Here is a 12,976-nt window from a genome sequence, read left to right as displayed (position 1 = left end):
ATATCATGTATGAATAGTGATTAGTTTTCCACTTCTCAGGATCCTAAAGTGCTCACAATAGTAATGGGGGAATAGGCATATTCTATAATGTTAGAATTACTGAGGCTATCACTACAGCATTAAATCTAAAACAGATTTCCAGACTACCACTTTAAAGAACTGTAATCAGGAAGTTATACAACCCCCATGAACAGATAGCTAGCTAGCTACATAGATAGATAGATAGATAGATAGATAGATAGATAGATAGATAGATAGATAGATAGATAGATAGATAGAAAGATAAATATGGGTGTGGTCTGCAGTATGTCAAGCGCATGTTTGATTGACAGCTGTTTGGTATGACAGCATATAATCTACTAAACAGCCTATTGACAGCTGTGGCTGGGGAATATGCCCTTATACATGTGTGTGGGATCTCTGAGTTATTACATATACTTAGCAGGGGCTGTACAGGGTGCATACATACTAGTGTGACAGTGTTTTTGATGTTTTTAAGTCAACATTTTGTGAGTCGGTGTTGGGTGTATCCTGGCATAAGTATAATATGTATATATGCTCCAAAAAGACATTCATGGACTCAAAATACTCACAGCACACACCTTTATTAAAACAATTAAATGTTAAGCACTTTCATCTAATTAGGGTCTTCTTCAGAACTCAACATTTTGGTTAAAAAAAAAATTTTAAATCTCACCAATAACACACAATTCCTAATTAAAGAAAATCACTGGTTGTCAACAACTGCTGGTACAAATTACATAACACAATCAATAATTTAAATAACAGATTAATTTACTAACAAACATAAAACCTAATCTTTGATGTACCGCAGTTTCCAAACACTAGTAAGTGACAACATATCATTCAGCCCAGGCAGGGAGTATGCAATGAATGTCAGTTGCTACCATAATTCCTTAACTTCTAATAACTCTTCCCATGGACCACCCCTGGAGCTGATCTGTATATTTTCCAAATTGAAAATAAAAAATGAATGTACAGGTAAAGGAAAATATGTTTTACCAAGGTATTATTGTTCCTACCCCTGAAAATGTCTGAATTGCGTTCATAAATACATTCTCATAAACTGCATTTTGTCTTACCAGTATAAAATGCATCACATTATCTGCATACTGCCACATAGACTAACCCTTTAGTGCCACAATTGGCTTAGTTTAATGGACAGGATGGAAATGTGCAATAATGATTTCACATCCTTCCAAAATGAAGGCACATCAGCATCACATTCCACAAAATCTTACTGAACCATGGGTGCAAGTAAAAATATCCAAGTTATTGTTGACAATTGCTTACATTTAATAACTGCTAGTGCTAAAATTCAAGCTCAAAGATCTGTAGGGCCTTGAAAAAGCAACCAGCAAATCTATAACACCCAGGAGTGTAGCTGCATCACCCAATAATGGGGTATAAATCCGAGTTTTTCTTTTGTTAACCACTTCTTTCCTTATTGTTTCCAACAAATCATTAGAGATACCCCTCCTCTTTAACATGTTACTGCTCCCCTGCACCACCTTAATAACAGGTGCCATCCCTAACCCTAATACTGCCTCTTCACAACCATACCTTAACATCATTAAAACTATCCTGTAACACTGCCACTACACAAGACAAGACTCGGGCACACATTCACAAACACACAGAAACAGCACTACATCTGCCCCCAACCTAAGACATACACTTACCTTAAAATACACAAACTTACATATAAACACAGAACACCCATCCTTCACTCATTCCTGACCCTAACTTTAACTCACACACAAGCACACACACACACACACACACAGACACACACAGACACACACACACACACACACACACACACACACACACACACACACACACACACACACACACACACACTCACCCTCTCAACCCCACTCCCCACTTACCTGTACCAACATTCCATGCCATTGACATATCCACCATTAAGCAATCCATACCATCGACATTAAATCACACCCCTGCATTTGTCTGACATATGCCCATTTGGTAAAATGCAGGGTAACCATATATATATATATATATATATATATATATATATATATATATTTAAATTCACTTTACAAGCGGAATGTTTTAAAATGTCGAAATTCATATGGCTGAGACCATATAATCTATGTTTTAAAACATCGACCCTATTAAGGAAACACAAAAACAACAAAAAATACTTTTCTAAGACTTTTTGCAGGGGGGCAAGCCCCTCTGCACCCCCACATCCCCTGCTATTTAAATATGCCAACTACAAGATTGCACTACAGCAAGCAAAATGGAATCTTACTGTTCCATGCTGTATGGAGATCTCAGCTTTACAGGTTCGATGTTTTAAAATGTCAATTATATGGTCTCAGCCATATAAATTTTGATGTTTTAAAACATCGAACTTGTAAAGTGAATCCATATATATATATATATATATATATATATATATATATATATATAAATATACACACACACACACACACACACACACACACACACACACACACACACACACACACACACATACACACACACGCACACACACACATGCATGCATGCATGCATTCATGCATACATACATCTGTACATTCCTTCAGCGGAGTATAGTGACTACAATTATAGGTTCATATTTAGTAGTTATGCAGTCACAGAAACAGTTAAGGAGCCTAGTTCAAATGTGAAATTGCTGCAAGGCACTGCCTGGATGATTGACTTGCTCAGGGTCACACAACAGGCCAGTGAAAGCTGTGGGAATCAGATCCTTTCATCTACACTGTCTTCCATAAAACCATACAACCTTGATGGGACTTGAACCAACTTGTTCAAAGCATTTCATTTACATGCTGAGCTACAAAACATATGTAAAAGGATACAATATCACCTACCAGGGGAGGCAGGCAACTCCTTCATTTGTACTATGTGCTGCACAGCTAGTCTGATGCAATCTGCAGTAAATGCTTATGACAAAATGTTTGTTTATGTATGTTATTTGAAGTAAGATTGTGCATTTAAGTACATATAATTTTTTATAAAAATAACATTTTTGTAGATTCCTAGTCAACCTGCTTCAATTACAGTGCCAAACACATATGGCCTTTCGGAGGTGTTTCATATGTAGAAGAGTAGAAAGGTTTTTATTCAATCATACTTTGTAGTATTATTTTCTCATCCTAATTTGCTGAGCTCAGATGAAATTTCATAGGCCTCTCACATAGGTGTAATATGGTTTCTGTCTTCAATATAAAATGATTATACAGAAAATGAAGAAGAAAAAAACAAGTGCTGAATATGATTACATTATAAATTTTGCACTTTTTTCCTGTGTTACAAATCAATTTGCATTACTCCCATAGGATAATGTAATATAGCCCTTGAACTTTGCAGAGAAGCAGGCGCCTGCTTATTTGAATGTCCCTGCATTTGAAGGTTGATTGGAAAATTAGACCAAATGCTCCTTTTTGCTTGAAACAGCTTATGGATTTTTTAAATACATAAGACATAAGTCATGATTTAGCAGCTTTGAGTTAATTTGTCATTTTAGGCATAAGCAGCATTGTTAAGCAATTTCTCTGAAATACAAATCAATGCTCATCCCTGAATTTTCTTGTTATAGGTACCTAAGCAGTTTAATAGGAATAAAAAATGCAGCAAAGGGCCAGACGTGAATTTTGGTGCAGTAAATGAGAATGTTTTAGTCTCTGTGTTTTTGTAGTGCAGGAAAATCACATCTTCTTTCCTTATTCTTCACAGGGCAGATATTACCTACAAGAAGGTTGTGGCAGGAGTCTAACCCATATCTAACAACTGATCATAATTTTACAGATTGTCCAGATTTTTGCCTCCTATTTTTGGACTTTTCCTCATAAAAGATGTGGTTTTCTGACAAATCATTGCATCTCAAAGTCATTAAATACAAAAGATATTTGAGTTTCAGCCTTTGTATATTTCAGAAAATGTATACTAATATAAAACCTGTTATTCAAGTAGCTTTAAAAGTTTATAAGACCAATATTTAAAATCTGTCCTTGAATTGGGGCTTTTGTCCCTGTATTATTTTTATCTTTATCCAGAATTTTTGCGCTAAGCAATTGAGAGCTATGCTGCTGTGAAATGAAAGCTTTGCTACTATTCCACAATATATGCACAGTACAAGTGACAAATGTAATACAATTGTATAGATGATATCTTTATTCCCATATTTTTAATAAGGGTACCTGCTATGAGGAACAGCCTTTTTCTTCTGATGCAAGCCAGCTTGAAGATCTAGAGAAGCTACTGACTTTCAGAGGACAGAGGGAGAGAGAGAGAGAGAGAGAGAGAGAGAGAGAAACAGTATCAGGAGCAGATATTATTGGCAATGCTCCATGGCACTCATGTCTAGTGTAAAACAGGGGGACTGGCCATTATTCTGACTGTTCCCAGTGCTGCTTTTGCTAAGCAAACTATACAAAATGGTAGTTATACAACATTTTTTGGTAGTTGTTTTCTACTGGAGGCAAAATCTTACTACTCGCATACAGGAAGCTTTACTCTTTGCACCTCTTTACGTTACTTAATCATTTACAGTGTAGTAGCATCTTGAAGAAAACAGATTTTTTTTCTGTGCAGGTCAACCTTGATGCTCACATCAGTATAGTTTTTGCACAGTTGTCCACTGAGCAGAACTCTTTATACAGGAGTCCACTAGACTGACGCACTACTCCTGTGGTACATGTTTTCAATTCATATAGAAGATGACTGCACAACTAATATATGACAAAATGAGAAAGACTAGTAATTAGAATCATTTGATGTCAGCTGTTTTGTGGATTACTTCACATGCAAAATGCTGCTGTTTAAATTGCTGAGATCATAGTGTGTGAAATTATCACCTTATGACTTTAATGCTTTAGCATCTTATTTGCCAGGAGCAAGAATTACACCACATTTAATATTCCTCTGGTGAATAGCTATAATGCAGTGCAATTTGCTGTACCATACTATGGACTCCACATGTATGATAGAACCATTGGGTCTATGCTTAGCAATCAAATGGCACATTCATCGAGCTGCCATTCTTCACCAACATACAATTGAATGTTCATTCCTCGAACGTACACACATCAGCAAATGTGTGAGACAGAGAAACTAACTAGTCGACCAACATTTCCCCATCTCACATACTGCAGTATTTCAAACCCACCCAGGTGGGGACTGTGCCCCCCACACAACCCAACTATATATATATATATATATATATATATATATATATATATTTTTTTTTTTTTTTTTTATTTTACATTTGTTGACTAGGATAGTCCAACTGGATGCATGTCCATTTTCAGCGGAGGCCCGGGGAGAAAAGCTCCAAGGGAAAGCAGATACAGCATTACATAATACCAGCATTACATATTGCAAACAGACTATTTACAGAGATTACATAAGTAAGCAAGCCCACTCCAGTGCAACTATTTTGAGTATGTACCTTTAACTCCTAGTGGATGTGGCCTGAGCCTTTAAAAATTAAATTATCACCTTACAATTCTAACAAATACTCATTGACAGAGGTCAAATATCAATACAGTTGTGTTTGCCATCATGTATGCTTCAAGATAAAATATTTTTAAACCTTGTATGTAGCATGGTTTTGGAATTATTAATGCAAATATGCATAAGTAATATTTGACGCCTAGAGGAGCAGTAGGAGTTAACTGCAGATGCACCTGGAGGCGTCACTCGGATGTAACAAGTTCCACAGGTTAGAGTTAATACTGAGCGCAAGTCAGGATTAAATTAAATTACGCAGTAAACTGGTTAACAGATTTTTACACATTCTAGAGAAAGTTAGCCAGACTTGATACATTGACATAGCCAGTTAAGTGACAAATGTTGTTTGAGTCTAGTTTTAAATTGACCTAAGGTGGAAAGTAAGGTAATATCAGCTGGAAGAGCATTCCAGGATCTACTTACAGAGTTTGCAAAGAGAGAGTCACCAGCTGTGTTATTAATTTTGCTAGTCTGAATTAGTAGTTTGTTAGACGATCAAAGCGGTCTAGGATTGTTATAGGGGGTGATAATATTTTTAAGTGCAGGAGTATTGTCCGGATTATAGAGGATTTTATAGGCCATAATCAGTTGGTTATGCTGGATTAGGCTGGGTAGTTCAAGCCACCCAAGCTGATTTAGATTGATGCAATGATGTGTCCTAAAAGGCAGCCCAGTGGCAAACCTGGCAATGTGGTTGTAGCAAACTGAGAGTTTGTTAAGGACAGTCTTGTTTAAATTCGAGAGTAGAGGGGATGCATACAGAAGGGTTGAAAGAAGGTGAGAGCGAGCTGGAGGGGTTAGTAAGGCTTTTATTCTGTAAAGTGACCCTAGTTTTTTATTGATGGTTTTGATAGTTTGGTTAACATGTAGGTCGAATTTTAGATTATTGTCTATGATGACACCTAATAGTTTTGTAGAGGGGTCAGGGGAGATTACTGTGCCATCATTTGAATTTATGGTAAAGGTGAAAGCGGTAGACCTACATGTTGGTGAAAATAACAGCATTTTAGTTTTTTTGGGATTTAGGATCAGACGACGTTCAGAAAGCCAGTTTTATATTGTATTAAAGGTGGTCTGGGTAGCTGACCATAACTCTATTGGAGATGTGGCTGTGCAAATCAGAGTAGAGTCATCAGCATATTGGATACAGCTGACTTTTGAGATGACAGTATAAAGGTCGTTAATGAAGATGGAGAACAGCAAGGGTCCTAGTATAGAGCCTTGTGGTACTCCAAGGGTGTTGGGTAGAAGGTTAGAGAGTTTGTTCTGCCAGAGGACAGCTTGCTGTCGACCATTCAGGTAGGATTGAAACCATTGAAGGGCTCTAGTATCTAGACAGAATGTTTGCAGGGTGTGGATTAAAAGTTGGTGATCAACCTTATCGAATGCCTTGGAAAGATCCAAGAAGAGGGCTGAGGATATATAATTATTGTTGAGATTATGGTTTATGGTGTTGGTAAAGGCTAGAAGGGCTGAAGTAGTGCTGTGATGAGGACGGAAGCCATGCTGAGTGTCTGCCATAAGGTGATTCTGGATTAGGTGGTGCATGAGCTGTCTATGAATGCATTTTTTCCATAATCTTTGCAAGTGGAGAGAGTATAGCTATTGGCCTATAATTGGAGAATTCAGTAGAGCTGCCTCCTTTGTAAAGTGGGATTACATAGGATATTTTCCAGATGATGGGAATTTTAGCTTCTACTATGGTTCGATTGATTAGTGTTGAGACGGAGTAAGCAATAACATCAGCTGATTTTTGTAGGTACTCGGCAGGGAGTTGATCAGCAGAAAGTGTAGTGGGTTTTAATTTTTTGATCAAGGTATGGATAAGTGAAGTAGTGACTGGTTGGAAGCTGAATGTGAGTAAGTTTCTAGGGGTGCTACTTTCGGGACCAGGGGAGCTAGGAGGAAGTTGGCTAGCTAGGACTTGAATTGTCTCAGTAAAGAATCGGTTAAAACTGTCAGAAACATCTTCAGGGGTTTTATCAATAGTAGCAACAGGGATTGGATGTAGTAGATTATTTAAACCTGCCCAAAACTTCTGAGGGTTATTTTGATTTACTATCTGTAAATTACAGTAGTATTGTTTTTTGTCTTGTAAAATTGATTTTTTGGTTTTGTTCCTGGATTGCCTGTATTTAATGTGATCTTGGGGGTCTTTAGAAGAATGCCATAAAGCCCATGCTTTGTTTCTAAGGGTAATTTTGAGTTTAGACTCTTTAGAAAGCCATGGTTTTTGCCTTGGTTCTCTTTGAACAAACAGGTGCATGCAAATCAAGGATCTCAAGGAATTTGTTGTTAAAGTATGCTACTGCTTCCTCTAAGGGGAGGTGTTTTAGAATAGATCAATTACATGAGTTTAGTTCTTGTTGGAATTTGGCAGGGTCAAAGTTTTTATTGTTTCTAACCTTTCTGAGTAAGGGTTGTTAGAAATTAATGGCTTTGTGCTTAATTACATATGTGAGAAGGTGATCGCTTAGGCCATCAAGGAGGGTACCAGAGGTGTACAGTTGGGGGTGACTATTTATGAGTACCCAGTCAAGTATGCTTTCTATTTGGTTGGGTTTACCTATCCTGGTACGGGTGGATATAATTTGTGTAAATGCATGCAGGTTAATATGGGTGGTTGGGGATTCTGAGGAACAGGTGCCCCAGTCTATGTTAAAGTCTCCAAGTAGTAGGGTTTCTTGGGGGTAATGACATGATAGCCAGTGCAGGATATCTTCAAGTGTAGATATATTGTTACCTGGGGGAATGTACATACAGATGATATTAATGCATTTATTTTTATTAAGTTGCAATTTGGTGGCAAGCATCTCTGAGTTATTAATCTGAGGTAGTTGTATTACATCTATGGTGACATTCAACTCAGATTTATAGAGTACAGCTACCCCACCCCCCTTCCTCGAAGCACGATCCAGCCTGTGTATGTTATACCTAGGTGGTAACACTTCATTGTCTTTAGTGTTAGGTTTTAACCAGGTTTCAGATAAACAGAGAATCTCAGGGGAGTGGACATCCAGAAGAGCATGCAATTCATGTACCTTGGTATTAATGCTTCTAATATTGAGATGACAGGCTAGGAGAGAGTTAGTTGGCCTATTAATTGTAGGTTTGTAGCTTAGATTGCAAGTAGAGGGAGTATGTGTATCTGAAGTGGGTGGGCTAGGGTTGGGGTGAATATCACCACCAAGTATTAAGTTGAGTCTATACTTGGTGATGAACTTCAGGAATTTGTTTATTAGTTTGTAGTAGTATTTGGATCTAGAGTTAATGTGCCTGGGGTTGAGATGCTGATACACTGAACAAGATGTTGGATAAGATCTGGTACTGTAAGTTTGACTGAAGGTGGGAGGATTTACAGCTGGGGTGGTAGTATGGCCTTTTGGGATCTGAAATCCCATGTGAAACTGGTTTTCATACAAGGTAAGGAGGTATGGTGCAAACAAGAGGTGTAGTAAAGAGGAGTATATCATTATCTGTGATTCAGCTAGTGAGTTAAGGAACTGTTTTACCTGGTGATGCAACACCAGAAGATAGAGTGGTGAGGTAAAGGTACTGGAAGAGGGATGGGAGAATGTCAGATGAAAGCTAATAGATGCTATTAAAATGTAGATAGAAGAATGGGGGTGGGAGGAATTATCCCAGATGAAAGCAGATAGGATCTAGAAAGTGGGGGAGTGGCTATAGTTCTATAAATTTAGAGGTACTGGGGGCTGGAGGGAATTGGGGGCAGAGAGGGGAGCAAAGAGAGCCTAGCGAGGGTGAATGTAGCGGGGCTATTGCAGTTTACAAGGTTTCCTAAGGTGTCCTAAAGCTATAAGGTTAGTATTATAGCTCTTAATGTAAGAGTCAGTTTACTTATGTTACAGCTACAAGTTTTATATATATATATATATATATATATATATATATATAGGTTCATAGCTTCATAACCACCCTTGCGAGCCATTTTAAGCCTAGTCAATTATCCTTTGTGAGACTCAAACCCCACACCTTGTGTTTGTAAGGCAAACACCTTAACCATTAGGCCACCCTCCCAACAAATAAACAGCCCTTGCAGGTCTTGAACCCAGGACCCTGTACACTATAGTCACAGTAGTTAACCACTAAGCCATTACAGCAGTACACACTTATAGTTAACATCACAGTACACTCTGCTGTCAGGGAATTGATTATAGATATATATATATATATATATATATATATATATATATATATATATATATATGGGTCAACCTGAAAAGGTCAAAAACCCAAATACTCAAATCCCAAAACATTGAGACTATACCTTTAAAAACCCATTTAACCCAACCCTCATAATAACAAAACCCAGAACATCGAATGGTATACTTTACCAGAAGTCCAGTCTTCACTTAAAGGAGCACTTCTCCCTGTAACTAAAACCCACATGAAATCTGCATCAGTGGTTTTAAATGGAGATCGTGCTACAGTGAGGATCAGGCAATTCCCCTTTTCTCACTGTAGCGTGATCTCGGAGTTGGTATATATAATTTAGAGGGGGTGTGGGGGGTGCAGACTTGTCCCCCTCCAAAAATGCTGATACAGATTTTGTGCAGGTTTTAGTTACAGGAAGAAATGTTCCTCTAAGTGAAGACTGGACTTCTGGTAAAGTTTACTGTTCAATGTTCTCGGTTTTGTTATTGTGAAGGTTCGATTACATGGGTTTTCAAAGATATGGTCTCAATGTTTTTGAATTTATGTATCTGAGTCTTTGATGTTTTGAAGTAGACCGATATATATATATATATATATATATATATAAATATATATATATATATATATATATATATATATACACACCAACTCCGAGACTGCACTACAGTCAGGGAAAGGGCACAGAAGTAGTTGGCCAACATCAGGTAATTTGCCCTTTTCCCTACTGTAGTGTGATCTCAGAGCTGATATACATTGTTGGGTGGTAGGGGGGAAGCCCCCACATTAGGGGGTTTGAAATACTGTGGTGTGTAAGACAGGGAAATGCTGGCCAGCTAGCTAGATTCCCCATCTCACATATTTGCTGAACTGAACGTTCGAGGAGTGAATGCTCTGTTGTATGTTCATGATGAGTGGCTATTCGATGAACATGCCATTAGATCGCTAAACATAGACCCAGAACTATTTATGGTCATTCCTACCTGACTCTGGATTTTACTGTCAATGTCAGAAGATCTGTAAAAGAAAAAGAGCTTCAGAGGGCAAAACTATATTAGTAGCTGGGCATAATTTTTTCTTTATTTTCAATCTATTTATGAATAATACAACATTCTACAGCTACTAATTGCTTAACATCAGTACAGGGCTGTTTACATCTGTACTGGACTACTATAATGTTCATTAGTTGGGCTTTGTCATATGTTCTTATAGTTAACAACCCTCCTGATCACATTTATTGGGATGTGGGTCTCTAAAATCTTGCACTTCATTAGAATTTTTAGTATATCTTATGTCAAATTATAGAAGTCTATGTAATGGGATAATAGCCACTTGAAGCCCTCTTTGCAATGATGATTGTTAAAGATGCAGAAACACTAGTATCCTACCCAAATGTGATTATGACACCAGTTGTGCAGTACACTTATGTTGTCAGTTTAGAAAGATGCATGCCTTGCCACCTGAACTGTAGTGTATGACAGCTGGTATGCCACATGCTCATTCCTTTTTGTCCTCTGTGCTGGTGACCATTCTTATATCTTTCATCCTTGTGCTTGCAAATTTACATTCCAGATAATCAAGCACATAGGTCCACAGCACAAAGAAGACAAAAACAACTGCTAACTGCCTTTGTTCTTCAACCATATATACAAATACTACCTGACTCTATCTTCAGACAAAAGCAGGTGCCTATGAATTGACATTGTCTACTGCTGTAATCGATAAGATAGGTCCCCAGCTCAAACAAACTAAAAGCAAGTGCTAAGGGACTCTGTTCTTCAGTCAAATGCAAGTGCTATATTGCTGTATATTCAAGCAAAAGCAGGCATGTTTTTTTCTTAAAATCATTTTTGAGTTATATTTGCCTAGCCTAACTAAGCAGTAATAGAAGGGGCATGCACTACTTTATCTTGAAAAAGTGTAATACTAAGGTTGATCAAAACCCCATGGTCATCATATCCTAAACATTAAATTTAAACAGTGTCCCAAAATCAGTTGGGAATTTTTTTTAACTAATTACCTGAATACCTTGACTGCCAGCATTTGGGTTTTCTTGTCCCTCATGTTGTGCATGTGCAGACAAAATTGTCTCATGCTAACATATGAGTTTCTGTCTGATTTCCTTCCCTTCCACCTCAGTGTCCCAGCCAAAATTCATCTAATTTAATAACTCTAATCTCCTACCACACCAGACCTACACTAACCCTTCCATTAAAGTTAAGTATATCCCTCCTATAAAGACCCTACCAACCTTAATTATCCCTAACTTTTCCCTTACATATACTTCTACAAAATATAATAACCACTCAGAATTATTTTATATACCAAAACACATTAGTAGCACCACACATGTTATAAATTGTACACTAAGAGAGATTTATATTAACCACAAATAATTACCTATATAGTTTTTGGTTCACAAACCCGAATATGCTTGACTCTCCAACCTTAAATACAACTTCACTAAGCCCAATTCCATATTATACAGCTATCAACTTCCTACTCTTCACTAATTCACTGCCTTCCTCCCCTGCATCATACATAACATCCCACTAACAACAAACAATATATTCTATATCTCTCTATCTACTACCCTAAATCTACTATGCACTCTTTTAGCACATAAATTGGCCTACATTCAGATCATCCTTTTCCTTTTATAATATCTACTTTTTCTGTATTCACTTTGCCACTTGTGCTACTCACACTTTTCACCCAACTTCATGCTCCACTTTAATTCATTTATTATACTTCTTTTAAAACTACCCATTCTATCCTCTTGTCATCCACAGATATCTCCACACTTCACAAACAAATCCCTATCCACATCAGTTATACTCACAGCCTCCATCTTTTTCCTCCATTTCCCCATATCTTTATAATACTACCTTTCTACATTTGATAAATCCTAGATGCATAAATAAGAAAGTAAATTACACTCCCAGTCCCATCCCATTCACAATTTAAATGTTTACTTCTACGCTTACCTCAAAATCAGATATTACTACTAGTAAGTGGTTACATTCAACTTGCCCCTGGTACCTGCTCTCAAACATGTGCTAAAATACCTTCGCCTCCTTCCAAAAATGCTGACTGTTTTACTAATCATGCATCTAACTCCATTCATAATCTTAAAATATTGCCTTAAACATTAGTAGCATCTGTAATAAAATACCATCACAGCATTCTTGGATTCTTAAACACTCACCTTTATGTCTTTATGTTAACTGCAATTTGGCTAAACACATTAACCTCAAATGGGGAAATCCTGCCC

The sequence above is a fragment of the Protopterus annectens genome, chromosome 4.part0 (assembly GCF_019279795.1).
Source record: "Protopterus annectens isolate FY-2018-M chromosome 4.part0, PAN1.0, whole genome shotgun sequence".
Lineage (NCBI taxonomy): Eukaryota > Metazoa > Chordata > Ceratodontiformes > Protopteridae > Protopterus > Protopterus annectens.
This window is presented reverse-complemented; position numbering follows the sequence as displayed.